Source organism: Mercenaria mercenaria, chromosome 7 (genome assembly GCF_021730395.1).
Source record: "Mercenaria mercenaria strain notata chromosome 7, MADL_Memer_1, whole genome shotgun sequence".
Classification (NCBI taxonomy): Eukaryota; Metazoa; Mollusca; class Bivalvia; order Venerida; family Veneridae; genus Mercenaria; species Mercenaria mercenaria.
The window spans coordinates 47757781-47780773 of NC_069367.1; positions in this window are offsets into that span (position 1 = coordinate 47757781).

Sequence of the window (22993 nt, forward strand, 5' to 3'; positions counted from 1 at the left end):
AGGAAAATTGATAGTTAGGTTGGCCATGACCAGCAGATGACCTCTCATGATTTTGAGGTCATTAGGTCAAAGGTCAAGGTCACATAGGCCAGGAACAGTTAAAACGGTTTCTGATCTTCTTGCCCAAAACCATAGGGCCTAGGGCTTTGATATTTGGTATGTAGCAAAATCTAGTGGGCCTCTACCAAGATTTATCAGATTATTTCCCTTGGGTCAAATATGGCCTCACCCCGGGGGTCACATGGTTTATATAGACTTATATAGGAAAAAACTTTGAAAAACCTCTAGTTCAAAACCACAAGGCCTAGGGCTTTGATATTTTGTATATGACATCATCTAGTGGTCCTCTACTATGATTGTTCAAATTTTTCCCCTAGGGTCAAATATGGCTCCGCCCTGGGAGTCACATGGTTTACATAGACTTATATAGGGAAAAACTTTGAAAATCTTCTTGTCCAAACCACAAAGACTATGGCTTTGATATTTTGTAATGTAGCATCATTTAGTGGTTCTCTACTAAGTTTGTTCAAATTATCCCTCTAGGGTCAAATATGGCCCCACCCCAGGGGTCATATGGTTCATATATACTTTTATAGGGAAAAACTTAGAACCTTCATGTCCATAACTTACATCATTCAAATTTGGACCACATGTATAGTTTTGAGTGGCATGATGAACCTTGACATGAGTTGACCTTGATCTTGACCTAGTGACCTACTTTCACATTTCTGTAGCTACAGCCTTCAAATTTGGACCACATGCATAGGTTTGTGTACCGAAAAAAACTTTGACCTTGTTATTGACCTAGTGACCTACTTTCACATTTCTCAAGCTACAGCCTTCAAATTTGAACCACATGCATAGTTTTGTGTACCGAAATGAACTTTGATCTTGAGATTGACCTAGTGACCTACTTTCACATTTCTGAAGGTACAGGCTTCAAATTTGGATAGCATGCATATTTTTGTGTTCCGAAATAAAATTTGACCTTGATTTTGACCTAGTGACCTACTTTCACATTTCTCAAGCTACAGTCTTCAAATTTGAAGCACATGCATAGTTCTGTCTACCGAAATGAACTTTGACCTTGAAATTGATCTAGTGACCTGCTTTCACATTTCTCAAGCCACAGCTTTCAAATTTGGACCACATACACATTGTTTTGTACCGAAATGAAATTTGACATTGATTTTGACCTTGAGCTAGTCTTGAAATTTGGAACATTCAAAAATGGCTCAGTGGATGGTGCCAAGATCACTCTGTAATCTCTTGTTAGGTTAAAAGGTTAAAGGTCAAGGTCAGATTAAACCAGAATGGTAGAACTTTTGTTTATAGTGAGCATATAATTTTGTTCCTTGTGCAATTACTGAATGCATCAAGGGGGGCATTTCGTGTTCGACGAGCTCTTGTTATCTTGTTACACATTTCACCAGTGCAGATTAGGCCAGAGTTGACAGGTAGTGTTTAGAAATAATTTTGCGGAAAATGAAAGTAAAAGTAAAAAATATTAATAAACAATATCTATTAAAAAAATCAAGACAAAAAGGTTTACGAAAAATATTAATTGAGGTGTTATTATTGGAGGCCATCTATAGTACGACTTTAATGGAGGCAGACCCACTCACACAATTTATTTTCACGCCCTAAAACTGAAAGAGGATCGGATTTCTCACGATTATTACGGCATGAATTAAATAAATAAGGCCTATAGTAAAAACTACGGACCAGTCACAAAGTGCTGACTGCAAATGTAAACACACTTTGCAGTTGGTATCCATTCAGAGCCGTCAGGATTTTGTCAGCCGCATACTCGGCCCCATTTAAATCGACGAACCTTGTTCAATTTCACGTCAGGAAACTTTAAAGAACGAAAGGTTTCTCTTTCTCAGATGATTTATAATATTGATGCATCCTGCAACGCTATAAATTTTTGGCATCATTTTATTTTTCCATTCAGTCACTTTAAATTAATAAAAACAATGAACAACAGTGATACAATCACGATGCTTTCACTTTACAAAATGGTGTCTACTTTCACCTCGCTCTTGTTGTTATGCAACATAATCGTTAAAGTGCCCGGATATCTGACCTGATCAGTAGAAGGGAACACAATTTATGTCAGTCTTAGTTTTCATTGTAGGCAGAGTGGTCTTTTTTGGTGGGGGGGAAGGGGGGGGGGGGCTAATTTGGGGCCAAAATTGGGCCCCAGTTCCAATGTCAATATTAGTATGTCTTTTTTCAACCAATTTCAGAGCGAAAATTCCCAAAGATTAATTATTGTCTTTTTTCAGTTTCCGCAAACAAGACTAAAACATTAAATAATTAAATATTTATAACACAAGACAGTTTGCCCACTTAATGCATAATGGTAAGTTATGGCAATTGTTTTCTTAAATGCAATATTTTAATAAAAAATATGACTTCAAGCAATTCCCAGTTTTGTCATTTTAGGACGCATTTTCCCAATTGTATAGGCTTCAACCCCATTCCCACATGAGTGGGGAGAAGCACTGAGACAGATAGCAAAGAGTGTAGTTTCCCTTTACAAAATAGGCAAAGATCCTAAACAATAGTATTGCGAAATATGGAAATCATCTATACCTGTGTATAATACTGGCCCACAATTCAGGGGTGGTCCTGATTTGGCAATGGAACGTAAGAGTTCCAAATCTCTGTGGCATGTACCCCCACCAAGCAATATTTATGTGTGCCTTTGATATTTTATGCGTGATTCATGCACTGCAGTGCGTGAAAGGGCATGCTGAAATTTGATGTCAGAACTGATTCAGTGATATTTTCTTGATAGGGCAGAATCCCTCACTTTATGTCAAAACCAATAAAGATGTTTTCTGTGGTGAAAATATATTTCAAGTTGGTTTTTTTCCCTTCTATAATAGGGGCCATTAATAGGCCCCTTCCCCTTAGAAAATTTCTTGAAGTTTTCCCCCAAAATTGACTCTACATCAGCTTTTTATTCCCCTTTGCCCAAATTCAAAGCTATTTTTTTCCCCCAAATCACAGACCTGGGGCTTCCTTTCCTGGAAAACCCCCTCCCCCTGTAGTTAGGTAAAAATACAATCAGGCAATATACTTAAAAGGATCAAATCATATTTAACAAGATAAATTTAATCATTTTATGTTTTAAACATAACAATGAAACATGTTACAGTGAAGTCATTTAAATTCGCTTGCATGAAATTTCGTGCAGACGGCAAAAGGAAAGTTTTGCACAGGCTTTTAATCTTTACTTTAATTTTCAGTTTAGGATAGATTTTCTTTTCAAAAATGTCCAGCATCGCACATGTCACTTTAAATGTACGACTGTCAAGAAAAGGGGCCAGTCTATGACCTTGGTAAAAACAAAAACAATATGACGGTCTGATTATTGTTATTAATTGACACTAAGGTTAGGTAAAGGGTATCAAAGGATGGGTTAAAATAAAACAGTTTGAAGTCTTATAATGAATGGTGCATATCAATTTACTCTAAACAACAATGGCTGGTGTGAATAATTACCGTAATAAGCCGAATATAGGTCGCACTCAAGTACAGGACGCATTAAAAAAATACCAGCAGAATTCTGGAAAAATGCTTATACCCACTTATCACTTATTCCTATTTAGTTTGTCCCAAATTTGCTATAGTTTCTAAGAACTCGCCGGTTTTTGTAAATCATTGCAGGTTTTTTTTTACGACTGGGGGAAGGGGCCCTAGCCTGTCATTGGGGGAAGAAAATAGCGCGTGACGAGCAATTTTGGGGGATTTTTTTCTCTAGGGCGGGGGCGGGGGTGGGAATTTACAATTATGCATAATAAACACTTTCAGGGGTTTTAATTACGACTGGGGGAAGGGGCCCCAGCCTGTCGTTGGGGGAAGAAAATAGCGCGGGACAAGCAATTTTGGGGGATTTTTTTCACTCTGGGAGAATTTACAATTATGCATGATAAACACTTTAAACTATGTTTTTATTACATATTCCTGCAACTTTTAGCAATAGATGGACTTGCGCTAATGTTCACTTATCATTGTAACAAGGTGGGTGGGGAGAGTTGAAATGCTCAATTTAGCCGTATACAAGAAAGAAATCATCGAATATTTAAAGGTCACTAACGCAGGCTGGAAGAAGGATTTAATTGTGTGTTTTTGACTTGTTGACTTTATCTTCTTCTTATATCTTTTCCAGTTATGAGACATGTTTGTTACTGTGTGTTGTTGTTGTTGTTTGTTGACGGTTACAGATACTGCAAACTTACAAAGTGTGTCGTAATATGAGACATATACTTACATCTTTTGCCGATGAAAGAAGAAGTTTTTTTAACAATCCCCGTTTACCTCCGAAAATGACTGATACATCATTTTTAGCTCACCTGTCACAAAGTGACAAGGTGAGCTTTTGTGATCGTGCGGTGTCCGTCGTCCGTCGTCTGTCCGTCCGTGCGTCCGTGTTTACGAGAGGACACATGTTGGGCAAAATGTATGTACGCTGGGAACTAACTGGGTACTTATTTACTGTTGGGTATACCCAAGAGTATAAGGTACATAAAAATGTCCAAAAGACTGTTACTGGCTATAAGGAAAAAAGTACCCAAGAAAATTTGGGACATATTTTTGTCCAAAATATTTGTCCGAATCGTCCGTCGCTTACAATTTCAGTTTTTGCTGTTTCCCGCGTTTAGTCTACACGGAAGTTACCGATGATTTCCGACTTAATCATTATCCAATGAAATTGAATAATACAATTGGACATGCGCTTTGACGGGCACCTGCTAGTCACCGCGTGCTATCGGAGAATCGAAAATTTTGGGGAATTTGGGCACATTTATTGGTGAGTTTTCTTCAGATTTAATATTTGTGGGTATGATAATCTGATTTTCTACCATTTATGGGTACATCCTGTGTTTTATGTCACATATGTTGTCGGTTCTTCCAGCAACATAATATAAGGCAAACGCACACTTCACCTTTAATAGATACGTGCCAAGTATTCTTTTAAAAATAATATTCTTAACTACACAAAGAATAAAGTTTCCAGAAAGCAAGTTTTGAATACGATCATATCTTGGTTGTTTTATCCCCATCTTAGTTTTTCAGTTTATCTAAGTCTGAGAATAAAGATCATCTTCACATGAAGACATCTTTTGGCATTTTTAGCATGAATTTTGTTACAGATCATCTGTGAACATATCCAACAAGACTATACATATCACTAGTTAATTCCAAAATAAACACATGTACAGTTCATGTTGACAGTCACCACTTATTTACTTTTTGAACGTGGTCTCTACACTCAAACCTGTGCTATGGACCATCATTGAATATAGACAACCTGGCTCACAAGACAACTATTTTCGTTCAGAAATTGAACATTAAAGTTTTCTAACATGTGAATAATTTTCACTTGCATGTAAAGACCACTGTTTGGATTTTCCTGTTTATACAGGTTAAACAGTATGTTTTCTTGTTCAGATAATTTTAACACATGCGCAGTGTGTTGATTAGATATAAAGAAACAGTTTCTGTTTTCTCATGCAGCAGATAAAAAAAAACAACATTAACACAAATATATTTAAGGTTGTCATCATTTTATACAGTATCATGCGCTATAAATAAAACATTCTTATGATAGGCCTTATCACTAAGTAAAGTAGAATAAGCATGCTAATATAATATTGTGTTACCACGTTTATTACATTGTAAACATCAATGATGATTAGAAGCACCATGCGATAGTCAACAGTTTCAATGATTGCGAAATACTCAACTTTAGATCCGTCAAAGTATATAACTCATACATAACTCATATTACTCATTTATTTATATACTTAGACGGAATGTTAATTCTTTATGGTTCTTGTTCTAAGATTTTTTTTGTATATTTCAATAGTATGTGTTACATTTGTGACAATGGATAAACTTTAAATAAATAAAATAATTAAATGTTAATGACGGTTAATTGACTTTTGTTTCTCCTCATTACCTGAGCGACCCGGGTTATGCTACATTTTACACAGAAATTAGGATTCTCGTTCTACTCGTTCATTCCAAGATGTTTTAACACTTTTTTTAACTGATACAGGGTTGAAAGATGTTGACAGAGGCAAACATGTAGGGTCCGTATTTGTTGCAAAAGGCATTCGATCTTGTCGACCATGAAATATTACTACTTAAACTAAAGATGTATCACTTTATAACTCTCTGAAATTATTTGAATCATATTTATCAAAAAGAACTCAGCTTGTTAAAATCATAAATTTATGTTCTAAAAACGGCGTGTAATGTCTCCATTTCCACAAGCTCGGTTCTAGGATCTTTACTATTTATTATATATAGAAATGATTTGAAACTTATTTCCAACACTATTAATTTTGACATGTATGCTGACGACTCCACCCTGTAAAAATCTTACATTGATAATTCATTATAATAGAACAAGAGTTCCAAAATAATCTTAGCCTCATTAACACCTTGTGCAAAATTAATAATATGTCATTGCATCCGGAAGAAACAAAATGTATCCTTTTAAGTACAAATTATAAAGTGAAACATGCAAGAAATCTTGAACTGTTTATCACTGGAACGGTAATTGAAAATGTAACTAGTAAAAATAGTCTTGGAATTTGTATAGATAAACTTTTAACATGGTATATTCATGTTTGCTATCTTGTGGATAAACATAACTCAAACAAAGGTTTTACTTTTTAAAACGAATTGATAAATCATTATAATAGAACAAGAGTTCCAAAATAATCTTAGCCTCATTAACACCTTTTGCAAAATTAATAATATGTCATTGCATCCGGAAGAAACAAAATGTATCCTTTTAAGTACAAATTATAAAGTGAAACATGCAAGAAATCTTGAACTGTTTATCACTGGAACGGTAATTGAAAATGTAACTAGTAAAAATATTCTTGGAATTTGTATAGATAAACTTTTAACATGGTATATTCATGTTTGCTATCTTGTGGATAAACATAACTCAAACAAAGGTTTTACTTTTTAAAACGAATTTCGTACTTTTAGACCGATGAAATAAAATTATTATATTATATTAATGCATGTATTATAACAACAATGGACTATTTGCAGTACTGCGTGGGGAGGGGGAAGGGGGCTGTAAATTAGACACCGATCACGATTCGTTAAAAACTATCTTGTCATTTTTTTTTCATTGAAAATAATTCTGTCTTATGTTTATTTGTAAGTCAATGTCAGCAATGCAGATCTAATAATAATAATAATAACAATAATTCTTATTATTTTATTAAGAAAAAATAATGTTTATTTTGGCGCATCAAGCTTGGTGTGTATCCAAGGTTACCAATCTTAGTTTGGTATTTGGATACACTCGGCTTTTTCCGTACCAGTAATCATTAGTGTGTGAGCACTGGTCATTCGATTGTCGGCACGTGTACAACCAACAGAAAATGTAATGGTTTCAAAATATATCGTAACATCGTAATTTTGCTTCAAGTATAATGTTCAGCTTGGTCTGGCATTTGTACAAAACGCTTTAAATTATCGTGAAACTGGATACTGGAGGCGGAAACGAGGATATCAAAGGTAATTTAAACCTCGCAAATTTGGTTTGTTCTTACTCGTTCTTACTCGTAAAATCACAATTGAGGTTCTGAAAATGGCATGGCACCAAGAAATAACATCGTTAAGATTATCGAAGCTGTATAAAAACATACATTTGATGTAAAAGTTCAGTGTGACTGTTCGGTAAACTTTGGAAATTAATGATGTACAACAAATGTCAACATTGAAGTTTCTAATTTACTGTATGGCATTTTAATTTATTAGACATCCTGCATATCCTAGGCCTTTAGTAAAATCCATGTGATAGAGAATTTAACGGCTTATACTAATATAATTTCACATGAGCCACGTCATGCAAAAAGGGACATTATAGTATTTTGATGACACTTCTACATTATTGCATACTTGATAAGTACATGCATTTCTTTACATAAATTAGGAATTTCAGATTTCAACTAAAATCATATAGGGGAGATCGAGATTGTAATGTAGCACAAGTCATCAATAGATCGCAATATCTTAAGGAATATAGAATGCGATGATGCTTTTATCGTTATTTGTTCCGTGACATAAACATGGAGGAGCAAGTATTTTGAAGGAGTGTTCAATTAAAAGTTTTTGAAAAGATTAGAGAAGATATAAAAAAAAAAGGTTGAACGAAGTACTTGTCTGAAATGAGGCACCATAATATTGCATGAATTCGCTCAAATTTAAAAAGGCGCACCGCCTTGCTGAAATGTCCAAGTGAGGTCATTTATATAAAACAACATCAATTATATTAGGGACCTTTTTAGCTTGACACAGCTCATATAATTTAATTTTGTATGTGTTAATTTAATGCTGTAGATAAATTTTATTTGAAGTCAGGAATTGTACACTTAAATCATTGTAATCGGTCTTTAGGAAGTAGGGATGGTAGTTGCATACACGCAGTAATTATGTCTGCATTAATAGATATTTAGCATGATACTTGTTTCTTATGTTTCTTTGGTAGATATTTTAGAGCTACAGTGCATATAATATTATGACTGCCAAGTTGGATGGCATGGTTTTAAACTTTAATGAAGTAGCTGCCCAGGTCAACTTTCATATTTATAAATAAAAGCAGGAAGAAGCTGAAATGTTTTGCACAGTGAAGTTTGAAAATACTTTCCAAATTGTTTGTCATGTTACAAATTAGCTTAATATACATGTAGCTGCAATTCATGTAAACGGGATAATAAAGTATTAACAAATTTGCTTACTGAGGAAACAAAATCTTCATGACCGCACATAAAAACACTGGAAATGGGTTGCACTTGATTGAACAGAAAAGTGGGATAACATAAATTATGGTTGCATATATTCCAGCTGAAATATTTAAAAAAAAAAAGTTTTCATTCAGAAAGGTATGTTAAATTGGCAAACTATGTTTGGCTTTAAAACAGTTGCATTAATGTAATAAACCCTATATGGGAATAAGTCGGCTGCAGCTTAAATAATGATATATAATTTTTGAAAAAAATTAAACTTTAAGGGATATCGAGGAATCCAGAAAATTTATTAATCTAATGTTGCAAACATATACAATCTCAATCTGTGTACCAATTTAAATATTCGAAATATGATTAAAATCATATTCTTGACAAGGCTAAATAGTCCCAAAACAGATAAGACCGGTAGTTCGGGAAACCAATTTTAGCATTTAATATACATATTTTGGTCGGCAATAATCATTCTAGTCTACAAATAATAATATTTGTTAGCATAAACAAGAGTAAGGCTCGAAATGCTAATGTTTTAAGTGTGGCAATCATGTGAGTTTTCATGACAAATTCTGTTAATGTTTTCGATATTTTCAATTTGTCTTTTACGCTATGAGTCCGTAATTGTTTATAATAATAAAAAAAAGAACAAGAAAAAAACAAAAAAAAACAGACCTTCCATATTTCAGTTGTGTTAGAAAAATAAATAAATGAATTAGGGCAACGATTGTAATATAGCATAGTAGTGACACGTCAGATCTTGAAGCCTGCATTATGGTTTTACTATTTAAACACAAACTGTTTCACCATCAATGGTAAATGTATAAAATGGATTTGACTTATAAAATTAATTATTAATTAACAGGAATTATTGAATCATTGCCTTCCTTAAATTTTAACTGTTTGCATGAAAAAGGACCAGTAACAGAAAATTACAACAGAAATGGAGCGCAAGAAATATTCAAGGCCTAATTTGTGCGGTAGACAATTTATATTTTCAGTCAGTACATCCATAATGTATCATTGTAAAAAAGGGTATAATGAGTATATATACAGTTAGTACAGGTTCAAGTAAATGGGCAACATAACTGACTTACCCTAACGGCAGGTTCAAGTAAATGGGCAAAATAACTAACTTTACCCCAACGGTAAAAAACCTGATAATCTGATAATGAGCAGTAAAAGATGTAATAGTCATCGTCGTATGAAATACACTGTATATTAGTATGTCTTGAAGATAAGTCGTCAAGGACTACAGGTTTCTAAGACAACTTAAATTAGGCTTGTAGTAGAGGTCATTAGAATTTTGGGGGAATAAATTTTTCAAATTTATTGTGGCGGAAAATTCTATGACTGGGCGAGCAGGCAGGCGCATGTTCTTGTGGGATAAGTTAGAGTTAATGATACAATCTTTAGATGGTTGTTTGTTGTTGTTATAGTGATGTATTCCACTAGGTTGGTTGACAGTATATCGAACCATTGGTTGCTTGTCTGTTGTTAACGTGATGCTAACCGCTAGCTCTGTTAACACTGTGTGTTAACCGCTAGGTCAATTAAATTGTGTTAACCGCTAGGTCGGTTAAAGTGTGTTAACCGCTAGGTCGGTTTAAAGTGTGTTAACAGCTAGGTCGGTCAAAGTGTGTTAACCGCTAAGTCGGTTAAAGTCTGTTAACCGCTATGTCGATTTAAAGTCTGTTAACCGCTAGGTCGTCTGTTAACAGCTAGGTCAGTTTTCAGTGTGTTACCGCTATGTTGGTTAGCGGATAGGTCCGTTTACAGTGTGAACTAGGTTTTGCCCATTACTACGTAGCGTAATTCCTAGTTTCACAAGCCCGCAGTCCGCAGTTGCTATTTAAGTTAATTTATTGATGAAAACAAGCGCTTGCTTGCTCGTCAGTCAGTGGGCCTGATATCACACGGCCTTTTCTGCCACTAATTTATACTACTGATAATTTGATATACAATATTGTTTGATATCTTTGGCATAACTTGTTGGTATAGAAGTGTTGACCTGGAATAAAGTGCTATTGCTTGTATGCTGTTGTTAGTTATTGCCTTGAGAAGTCCTAAAATAATTAATAACATCTTTATTTATAGAAGGTAGTATATGAAAATATAGATCAGTACAAAGTACAAATTATACATATTAATTTTAAATGTGGCCCTCTCAACAACAGAAACATTGTTACAACCAAATACAACCTACACTATCACATAACCTTATCAATATCACATTCATTCCTCACATACCCGCTATATCGCCGTTTTTAGGCCACACCAAATTAATGTCTTATTTTTTTGTTTTTTTGGACTTCCGTTGAAATGGCGGCTTGAACGCTTTTGATTTGCGCAGGGAAATGATATGAATTTATAGTCTTCTGTGGATTTTGGGAGCAGAAATGAGAGATAACAGAAGATAAATAGCGAAGCTTTCTTTGCTGATATGTAAGGATGTCACTTTCTGAAATTTATTGAACTTTATTTCTGCGTGATTCCCTATTGGCAATTTTGGTATTCGAATATTCAGTCAACCTTCCCTTAGCAGCGATCTGCATTAATACTACTTTCGTTTACACCGGAAGTAATTCAGACATTGACAAGATAAGATTGACTTATCGTTCTCGTCGCTTGTCCATCCTTTTGAATATAAAATATTTGTTATTTGCCTTCATTTACATATAATTTATATAGTTTTACTTATTTTTACATGGATGTAGCCCTCCCGTAAGTAAGGTTCTGTCCACACATATTACACGTAGCCGACTTCCTACTGGATGATCTCGTGAAATACTTTAAAAAGACAGGCGGCATTTCTTACATTTAGACAGTAGATTCACGTAATAGCATGAAAAAAATGTTTTCATCTGAACGAGGTGAAACAATTAAGACTGGGATGGGGGAGTCTAATAAAAGATATATTTTGCTTAACTTTACCGTTTTTCTGAATATTGAGTAGATTCTACTATCTTTTCCCATACGAAATGCATTTATTATCAAGAGGATGATCCGTTTTATATAAAAATAATATTCATCCCATTTGACTTGTTTTCAACACTTTTCGGCATTTTTCTTTACTCAAATACATCTTAAATCAACTTTGATTGAAATCCGAGTCATTAGTTCAAGTGCTTTCTGATGATTTTTAATTACATGCCGTTTGCACCTACTGAAAACAAGGCGATTTGTAAAGGATAAACATCAGTTGGGGTCCAATAAAATTTCTTAACGTAAGCAATTAGCGGTACTTATTACAGGGTACGATATTATCACCATAACGTTGTACAACCTCGGCACGCTAATATAAAAAGTGACACGTCTGACAGCAACAGAAGCCATTTTCGCGAATATATTGTGATTAATCCATACATTGGCAAAAACCCGAATAAAAGAAGTTATAATTTCCATTTAATCATAAGTTCCTCTGTACAACGTAAATATAAACATGGTTTAATTCATCTGCGAATACAGCATTCATTACTGATAATGCATGGATTAATCCATTATTCTGTCCAAATGAATTCCATACTTTGAAGAAATATTACACTTTATGTGCATTATAAAACATGGAATAATTCATCATTTCATTTGGACTGTTGTTATATGTCATAATCATGGTAATATAAACCTGGTATGATATATATAAAAAAAACCAAAACAAGGATTAATCCATTCATTTATTTTGCATGTTTTTGAATCATCTACAATCATTGCTGATATTGATAGTAGAAAATGACGGATCAATGCATCCCTCTCTAAAGCAGGAAATGTAAGACATTGATTAATCCATCCATAGTGTGTATATGTTTCAAAACTAGCAATATAAATGCAGATATTGATAAAAAAATATAAAGAATGGATTAATCCATCTCCATTTCATGTAGTAAAGTCCATGTTAAAATTGAAAATGAAAGACATAGATATGTCCATCCTTCCTTCGCGCATGTTTACATATTTCTACAAGCAATGTTAATATAGAAATAGTCGGATTAATCCATCCCAATATTTGTAGTGGAAAACACATTAGCAAACCATCTCAAATGTAGAGTCAAAAACATGGATTAATTCATTCTTTCTTTTTTGATAATTTAAAAGATAAATTATTTTTTCAAGTAGTGAAAATCTGTTCGCGGATATGGATTAATCCATCTTTTTTCTTACACTTTTCCAAAACTTCTACATACGACGCAAATATTGATATTGACAAAAAGATGGATTAATCCATCCCTATAATATGTAATGAAAAAACATTGTAAGACCGTCTAAAACACATAATCAAAGACATGGATTAATCCAGCAATTCTTAGTGCATGTTTTCAAAATTTGATAAAGATAAATTCTTTTTTCTTTCACGTAGAGAAAACCATAATTTCTTCTTGAACTTTTCACAAACTTCTACATGCGATGCACATATTGATAAAAATATGGATTAATCCACCCCTATTATATTTAATGAAAACAAATTGTAAGACTGTCTAAAATGTATATGCAAAACATGGATTAATCCATGCATTTTGTTGTGCAAGTTTACAAAATTTGATAAAAGATAAAGTAATCCGTAACTATTTCGTGTAGTGAAAACCATTTCGCGGACACGGATTAATCCATCATTTCTTGTTTTCACAAACTTCTACATGCGATGCACATATTGATAAAAAGATGGATTAATCCACCCCTACTATATATAATGAAAACAAATTGTAAGACCGTCTAAAATATATATGCAAAACATAAATTAATCAATGCATTTTGGTGTGCAAGTTTACAAAATTTGATAAAAGATAAAGTAATCCGTAACTATTTCGTGTACTGAAAACTAGTTCGCGAACATGGATTAATCCATCATTTCTTATTGCACTTTTCACAAACTTCTACATGCGATGCAAATAATGATCAACGAGATGTATTCATTTTTTATTTAGTGGAAGCAATTCTAAATCAGTCTCAGTCGTAAAATCAAAGACACGGATTAATTCTTCTATATTCCAACACGTTTTCCAAATTTTCTACATACAGTGGTAATATTGGTTATTCTATCCATATTTCATGTCATGAGAAAAAGGAACAACATTTGCGGGCAATCTCAAATGTTAAATCAAACCACCCTTTCTCGTTGCGCGTACCTTACATGATTTCTGTGTTACAGTAGAGATATATCCATTCTTCTATATAAAATTTGAAAACAGTAAAAATAGGTTTTCAATAAATGAACAAACAGGATCAATTATTCTATCAACTCAGACATGTTTGGTTGGTTTAAATGGAAAATAATCATAATAGTCCAAAAATATTTTCTTATTTTTTTCCCAATCAGAACGAAGGAAATTCGCATTCTTTGTGTCATAAACTCAATGAACTTTAGAAATTAACCTAGGTTAAACGTTGATTGGTAAAGAAATATTTCATCAGTGAATGAGGTTATACACCGTTCTGATGGCTGCCACCATGGCTGGCTATTTTAGTTTTAGATTTTTACACTGCCGTGTGTCTTAAAATTGTTTGACGATGGCTTTCATACACAAAGCATTCCTTCCTGTTTGATGAAAACAGTTTGATAACATATCAAACTATAAAACTTTCATTTTTTGTTTCAGCTCGGATTGTTCAGTTTATACAACTTTTCATACGATTATATATTATTTTCATTTCTTGTCTAAATGAAATAAGCAGAAAATGATCAGTAATATACAACATCATGCATTTCTTGATGTTTGTTTCTAATGAATAGTAATACATAACATTTCACACATTAAATCCTGCGCCGTTTACGCATCAAATCAATTTAGCATCACTTCCTTCATATTTTCGTTATTCACAGACATGCAAAAATGTCTTTATAAGGTCTATAGACTTCTCCATTTGCCATCTGCTATGAAGAGTAGAGTTAAATGGAAATATTCAGCTTCATGATCTCCATAAGTGTAAGCTTTAATCTGTTGAGGTACGAATATCATTGAGAACGAATGGTTCATCCATGCCGTCTGACATGCTCGCATACCGGATGTTTACCATGGTTCCCCAATAGTTCATCTCGAACTTTTGACGAACTTCTGAAGGCTGAAAAAGGCTGTCTGTCAGTATCTGCTTAATACCGAGGAACGTGTAAATATACAGGCCAAACTAGTGGAAACTTCTCACATATGCATATTTTCCATCGTGTGTCAACCTGAAATAATGTGCACGCATTAAAATCTATAATAACGGACTCCGTGATCTTACAGATCACAGAAACCGAGATTGACGAAGGCTATAAAATGATCCGGTGTGAAAATCATTATGAATAAAATCTGGTTTGGGGAGGGATGACATAGTTTTAGTATCATTACGCACCATACCCATTCCATCGCGAAAAGAAAATAGATATCATTAATTTTTTCCTATTGTAGTTTAATACAAGTTTTCTAAAATGTTTCTATTTAGATAGTGTTAGTAACTTCATTTGCGTTTTATGGCTATAATTCATTAAACTGTATTTCGTAAATAACATTCCATATTAATAATTGTCTTCAAACTGAGATAAAAGGGTAGAGATTTTTTAAGAAAGCTATTACCCATCATAATTGTTTACTTCAAAGTACATAAAAATGCAGTGATGTGATCTGCTGTTACTACTCCTAGCAAAATGTAGTTTTACTTCACCAAAATAAATAAATAAATTACACTTCTCATTCTGCTTCTATCAAAATGTCAAAAATACATCACCAGTGTAATCTAAACCAAACCTAGCCCAGCTCCGTGGCGATACCTTGTCAAAATTAGTGTCCCATAACCTGTCTGCCGTTATTGCCCTTAATTAGTGTTCCATAACCTGTCTGCAATGTTAGGCCTTATTTAAGGGTATAAAAAAAATAAAAAATGCTGTATGTTCTGTATAAAATTAGCAATCTTCTGCGAGCTGTAAGACATACTCAGACGCACTTTAGAAATGGTTCACTAGCCCTATGTTCCTAAATGACCTATAAACCACAAACGAACACAAAGAAAATTAGATATCGTGTATCTTCTAATGTCCGAGATTTAATGTCTGACACGTCTACACCATGGAATATCTTTCAAACGGACAGATTTCTAAATTGTTGGAAAAATACATGTGTAAATATGTTTGTTTACTCCTTGAAATGCTACCAAAATATCGGGTATAGGTCAATAATGAAATAAAAAAGGACCTGTCTGATATAAAACATGAAAATGCCACTTTTACTACGGAAAAATGGAGGATTATTTCTTTCCGCCATTATCTGGCTGCTTGATTACTTATTTAGGACTTCTATACCTTAAAATGCAAAATAATTCTCTACATTTTGATGAAATATGTGACAGTGAATGACAGGTTTATTTCAAAAAATAATTTTGTACATCTCCTTATACTTTGTGACTGTACAAGTTCAGATCGATATTTTTCTAACTTAATGTTTCTTTTATTTTGTCCGAATATGTGAAAATGATGTCTTCGCTAAAATAAAGACTTCGATTTTCAGTCTCGCGGTCAGTAGAATATTTTCGCAAGGAATTTTTTTTAAATCGTAAACGATGTTCCTTTCTTTGTGTTTTATAGATAAGTAAAATGATCATCATAACCGTCTAATCTTTGTGTGTTAAATTTTTTACAGGCACCCAGTATTCAAGTCCGTTAACTTTTCGCATCAATTAAAAAGCTTTACTTAATTTTTAAGAAACTACATGTGGAATATTTGACTAGAGCTGCTAACATTTCATAGCTTAAACCTTAAGCTATAGCAATGCTTTTATGACATGATCAAGTGTACGATTAATCTCCCTTGGATTTACAACCCGACAGCACGAGCACGGAGATAGTATCTCCACCTCCTTGTCTAGAGTTATATGCTCACTGTGGCAACACTTACGATATCGTTTGATAACGAGCAAAATGTACATACATTCAAACTTTTCTATTATTTCGATTTTTAAAACATTTGAAAATGATCGCAATGAACGAAATGTCCCTGTCGCTAAAACGACAATCTTTGGATCTATTACATGGTACTATGAAAACACATGTTTTTTCTGATTTATTTCAGGCCATTATGAAAACACATATTTATGTTTGATTTATTTCAGGTCATAATGAAAAACACGTATTTATGTTTTATGTGTTTAAAAACAGGTTAAAGTATAGATTATCAGCCGAGTACGAGGTCTTTCTGCATGTGACACCATGAGCGCGGAGCGTCTGAGGTGTTTAAAGAAAATTGTCGGCAGTCCGTCGATATCCGGTTAACTCTGCGCCCTCGTAAAATTATTACTTTTTGTTTGTTTTGTGTTAAACGTCATTTTTCAACAGTATTTCAGTTATGTAACGGAGGGTAGTTAACCTTACCAGTGTACGAGTAAAACCCTGTTCTCAGCATGTAACTGCCAACTTCCACAGACTAATCTGAGGTAGAGGAAGAATGATTTAAGACACAATGTCTTCTATCAAATCGTCATGGAGAACATAACGCACCATCCAGGGATCCAACTCACGACCCATGATCCGTAGATCTGAGCTCTCCCTATTGAGCTAAGCGGTCAGGCTGTGAAACTATTACGCCAGACGTACAACAGTCTATCTTGTATAAATAGCGTTAAAACACGGTTTTGCTATAAATTATTCCTTAATTAAAATTACTTTTATCCGTATTGTGCATGTTTGTGTTTGTGTTTGTAAGCAGTATAGGCGCCTCTTTGGGGCAAACAAACGGGCGTCATCTTGGATGACCTAGTTACTATATATAGTAACTCACTTGCATATAAGAAATAAATTCACTGCACATGCGCAGCCGCCATTTTGAATTTTATTTTAAGAATGACATAATCTTCCTATATTAAGAATGACCTCACTCTGCTATTAATATCTCCCCACGGTATATAGAGCTGACTTATATACCTATCTAGGGCGTGTTCGCGCACATTGAGGGTCAGGTGCTCAGCCCTAGACGGGGAGATACCATGAAAAAATGTATAGATTTATCCATAACCTTAATGAATAAATATATTTGATAATAATACGAACAGTATTAGTAAATAAAGAACGAATAAATAATAGTTTAACAATATTAGTGAAAAAACAAACAAAAAATACTTTAAAACAAAATAATTGTAACATGTCTAATTAAATTACAGAGAAATTAAATTGAACTATATATAAATTATATTTAAATATATCATATAGATTTATCCATAAACTAATTGAATTTATACTCTTTATATAAAAAAGAACTATATTTATGCACAAATAACAAATAAATAATTATTTAAAACGAAATATTTATTCCATTTAAACTAAAACATAAAACATAATTTAAAATAAATACATTATAACTGAAATAAAAAGACTACACTTTTGCTTATGATGTTTCCTCCTTGAAGTCCACTGACAAAATGACTCCAATCATAAGCGTATTATCCCTAAATGCGCATGCTCGGACCTATTTTTACAATGACTTCAAATGCTATATTTAGATAAAGTCATGAGTGCATCAAACGTGATCATGGTCAGAATGTCTAGCGTGTGTTGATTTAAGGCCTAATGGACGGACAATAAAAAGTAAACATGTCAAAGTTAATCCCTTTAAAGTCACCACAAAGTCTGGCGTGTATTTATTTAAGAGCGGATATGTTAACAATCGCCTATTCAACTGTCAAATGTAATCCCTTTAAAGTCGCCGTAGTGTCTGGCTTATATTGATTAAAGGCCGGAGGCAGTATAATGGATATTGATTTTATCAATAGAAGTATTTACATAAAGATTTAATACTCTAACAAAGGGAATTGTACTTTTTCCAACTTTTCCATTCTTTGATGGTTCAAGTTTGACTAGTTCATTTCTTATATGCAAATGAGTTAATATATAGAGTAACTAGGTCATCCAAGATGGCGCCTGTTTGTTTGCCCCCAAAGAGGCGCCTATACTGCTTACAAACACAAACACAAACATGCACAATACGGATAAAAGTAATTTTAATTAAGGAATAACTTATAGCAAAACCGTGTTTTAACGCAATTTATACAAGATAGACTGTTGTACGTCTGGCGTAATAGTTTCACAGCCCGACCGCTTAGCTCAATAGGGAGAGCTCAGATCTATGGATCATGGGTCGTGAGTTGGATCCCTGGATGGTGCGTTATGTTCTCCATGACGATTTGATAGAAGACATTGTGTCTTAAATCATTCATCCTCTACCTCAGATTAGTCTGTGGAAGTTGGCAGTTACATGCTGAGAACAGGGTTTTACTCGTACACTGGTAAGGTTAACTACCCTCCGTTACATAACTGAAATACTGTTGAAAAATGACGTTTAACACAAAACAAACAAAAAGTAATAATTTTACGAGGGCGCAGAGTTAACCGGATATCGACGGCCTGCCGACAATTTTCTTTAAACACCTCAGACGCTCCGCGCTCATGGTGTCACATGCAGAAAGACCTCGTACTCGGCTGATAATCTATACTTTAACCTGTTTTTAAACACATAAAACATAAATACGTGTTTTTCATTATGACCTGAAATAAATCAAACATAAATATGTGTTTTCATAATGGCCTGAAATAAATCAGAAATAAACATGTGTTTTCATAGTACCATCTAATAGATACAAAGATTGTCGTTTTAGCGACAGGGACATGTCGTTCATTGCGATCATTTTCAAATGTTTTAAAAATCGAAATAATAGAAAAGTTTGAATGTATGTACACTTTGCTCGTTATCAAACGATATCGTAAGTGTTGCCACAGTGAGCATATAACTCTAGACAAGGAGGTGGAGATACTATCTCCGTGCTCGTGCTGTCGGGTTGTAAATCCAAGGGAGACTAATCGTACACTTGATCATGTCATAAAAGCATTGCTGTAGCTTAAGTTTTAAGCTGCGAAAATATTATACTGACCGCGAGACTGAAAATCGAAGTCTTTATTTTAGCGAAGACATCATTTTCACATATTCGGACAAAATAAAAGAAACATTAAGTTAGAAAAATATCGATCTGAACTTGTACAGTCACAAAGTATAAGGAGATGTACAAAATTATTTTTTGAAATAAACCTGTCATTCACTGTCACATATTTCATCAAAATGTACATGAGAGAATTATTTTGCATTTTAAAGCATAGAAGTCCTAAATAAGTAATCAAGCAGCCAGATAATGGCGGAAAGAAATAATCCTCCATTTTTCCGTAGTAAAAGTGGCATTTTCATGTTTTATATAAGACAGGTCCTTTTTTTATTTCAATATTGACCTATACCTGATATTTTGGTAGCATTTCAAGGAGTGTTTTCTTTCTTTTATTTTTTTTTTTTTTTTCCTTTTAAAGAAACGTAAACAAACATATTTACACATGTATTCTTACCAACAATTTAGAAATCTGTCCGTTTGGAAGATATTCCATGGTGTAGACGTGTCAGACATTAAATCTCGGACATTAGAAGATACACGATATCTAATTTCCTTTGTGTTCGTTTGTGGTTTATAGGTCATTTAGGAACATAGGGCTAGGGAACCTTTTCTAAAATGCGTCTGAGTATGTCTTACAACTCGCAGAAGATTGCTAATTTTATACAGAACATACAGCATTTTTTATTTTTTTATACCCTTAAATAAGGCCTAACATTGCAGACAGGTTATGGAACACTAATTAAGGGCAATAACGGCAGACAGGTTATGGGACACTAATTTTGACAAGGTATCGTCACGGAGCTGGGCTAGGTTTGGTTTAGATTACATTGTTGATGTATTTTTGACATTTTGATAGAAGCAGACTGAGAAGTGTAATTTATTTATTTATTTTGGTGAAGTAAAACTACATTTTACTAAGAGTAGTAACAGCAGATCACATCACTGCATTTTTATGTACTTTGAAGTAAACAATTATGATGGTTAAAAGCTTTCTTAAAAAATCTCTACCCTTTTATCTCAGTTTGAAGACAATTATTGATATGGAATGCTATTTACGAAATACAGTTTAATGAATTATAGCCATAAAACGCAAATGAAGTTACTAACACTATCTAAATAGAAACATTTTAGAAAACTTGTATTAAACTACAATAGGAAAAAAATAATGATATCTATTTTCTTTTCGCGATGGAATGGGTATGGTGCGTAATGACACTAAAACTATGTCATCCCTCCCCATACCAGATTTTATTCATAATAATTTTTACACCGGATCATTTTATAGCCTTCGTCAATCTCGGTTTCTGTGATCTGTAAGATCACGGAGTCCGTTATTATAGATTTTAATGCGTGCACATTATTTCAGGTTGACACACGATGGAAAATATGCATATGTGAGAAGTTTTCACTAGTTTAGCCTGTATATTTACACGTTCCGCGGTATTAAGCAGATACTGACAGACAGCCTTTTTCAGCCTTCAGAAGTTCGTCAAAAGTCCGAGATGAACTATTGGAGAACCATGGTAAACCTCCGGTATGCGAGCATGTCAGACGGCATGGATGAACCATTCGTTCTCAATGATATTCGTACCTCAACAGATTAAAGCTTACACTTATGGAGATCATGAAGCTGAATATTTCCATTTAACTCTACTCTTCATAGCAGATGGCAAATGGAGAAGTCTATAGACCTTATAAAGACATTTTTGCATGTCTGTGAATAACGAAAATATGAAAGAAGTGCTGCTAAATTGATTTGATGCGTAAACGGCGCAGGATTTAATGTGTGAAATGTTATGTATTACTATTCATTAGAAACAAACATCAAGAAATGCATGATGTTGTATATTACTGATCATTTCTGCTTATTTCATTTAGACAAGAAATGAAAATAATATATAATCGTATGAAAAGTTGTATAAACTGAACAATCCGAGCTGAAACAAAAAATGAAAGTTTTACAGTTTGATATTTTATCAAACTGTTTTAATCAAACAGGAAGGAATGCTTTGTGTATGAGAGCCATCGCCAAACAATTTTAAGACACACGGCAGTGTAAAAATCTAAAACCAAAATAGCCAGCCATGGTGGCAGCCATCAGAACGGTGTATAACCTCATTCACTGATGAAATATTTCTTTACCTATCAACATTTAACCTAGGTTAATTTCTAAAGTTCATTGAGTTTATGACACAAAGAATGCGAATTTCCTTCGTTCTGATTGGGAAAAAAATGAGAACATATTTTTGGACTATTATGATTATTTTCCATTTAAACCAACCGAACATGTCTGAGTTGATAGAATAATTGATCCTGTTTGTTCATTTATTGAAAACCTATTTTTACTGTTTTTACCTTTTATATAGAAGAATGGAAATATCTCTGCTGTAACATAGAAATCAGGTAAGTACGCGCAACGAGAAAGGGTGGTTTGATTTAACATTTGAGATTGTCCGCAAATGTTGTTGCTTTTTTCTCACGACATGAAATATGGATAGAATAACCAATATTACCACTGTATGTAGAAAATTTGGAAAACGTGTTGGAATAAAAGAAGAATTAATCCGTGTCTTTGATTTTACGACTGAGACTGATTTAAAATTGCTTCCACTAAATAAAAAAATGAATACATCTCGTTGATCATTATTTGCATCGCATGTAGAAGTTTGTGAAAAGTGCAAGAAGAAATGATGGATTAATCCATGTCCGCGAACTAGTTTTCAGTACACGAAATAGTTACGGATTACTTTATCTTTTATCAAATTTTGTAAACTTACACACCAAAATGCATTGATTAATTTATGTTTTGCATATATATTTTAGACGGTCTTACAATTTGTTTTCATTATATATAATAGGGGTGGATTAATCCATCTTTTTATCAATATGTGCATCGCATCTAGAAGTTTGTGAAAACAAGAAATGATGGATTTGGATTAATCCGTGTCCGCGAAATGGTTTTCAGTACACGAAATAGTTACGGATTACTTTATCTTTTATCAAATTTTGTAAACTTGCACACCAAAATGCATGGATTAATCCATGTTTTGCATATACATTTTAGACAGTCTTACAATTTGTTTTCATTAAATATAATAGGGGTGGATTAATCCATCTTTTTATCAATATGTGCATCGCATGTAGAAGTTTGTGAAAAGTTCAAGAAGAAATTATGGATTAATCCATGTCCGCGAACTGGTTTTCTCTTCGTGAAAGAAAAAAGAATTTATCTTTATCAAATTTTGAAAACATGCACTAAGAATGCATGGATTAATCCATGTCTTTGATTATGTGTTTGAGACGGTCTTACAATGTTT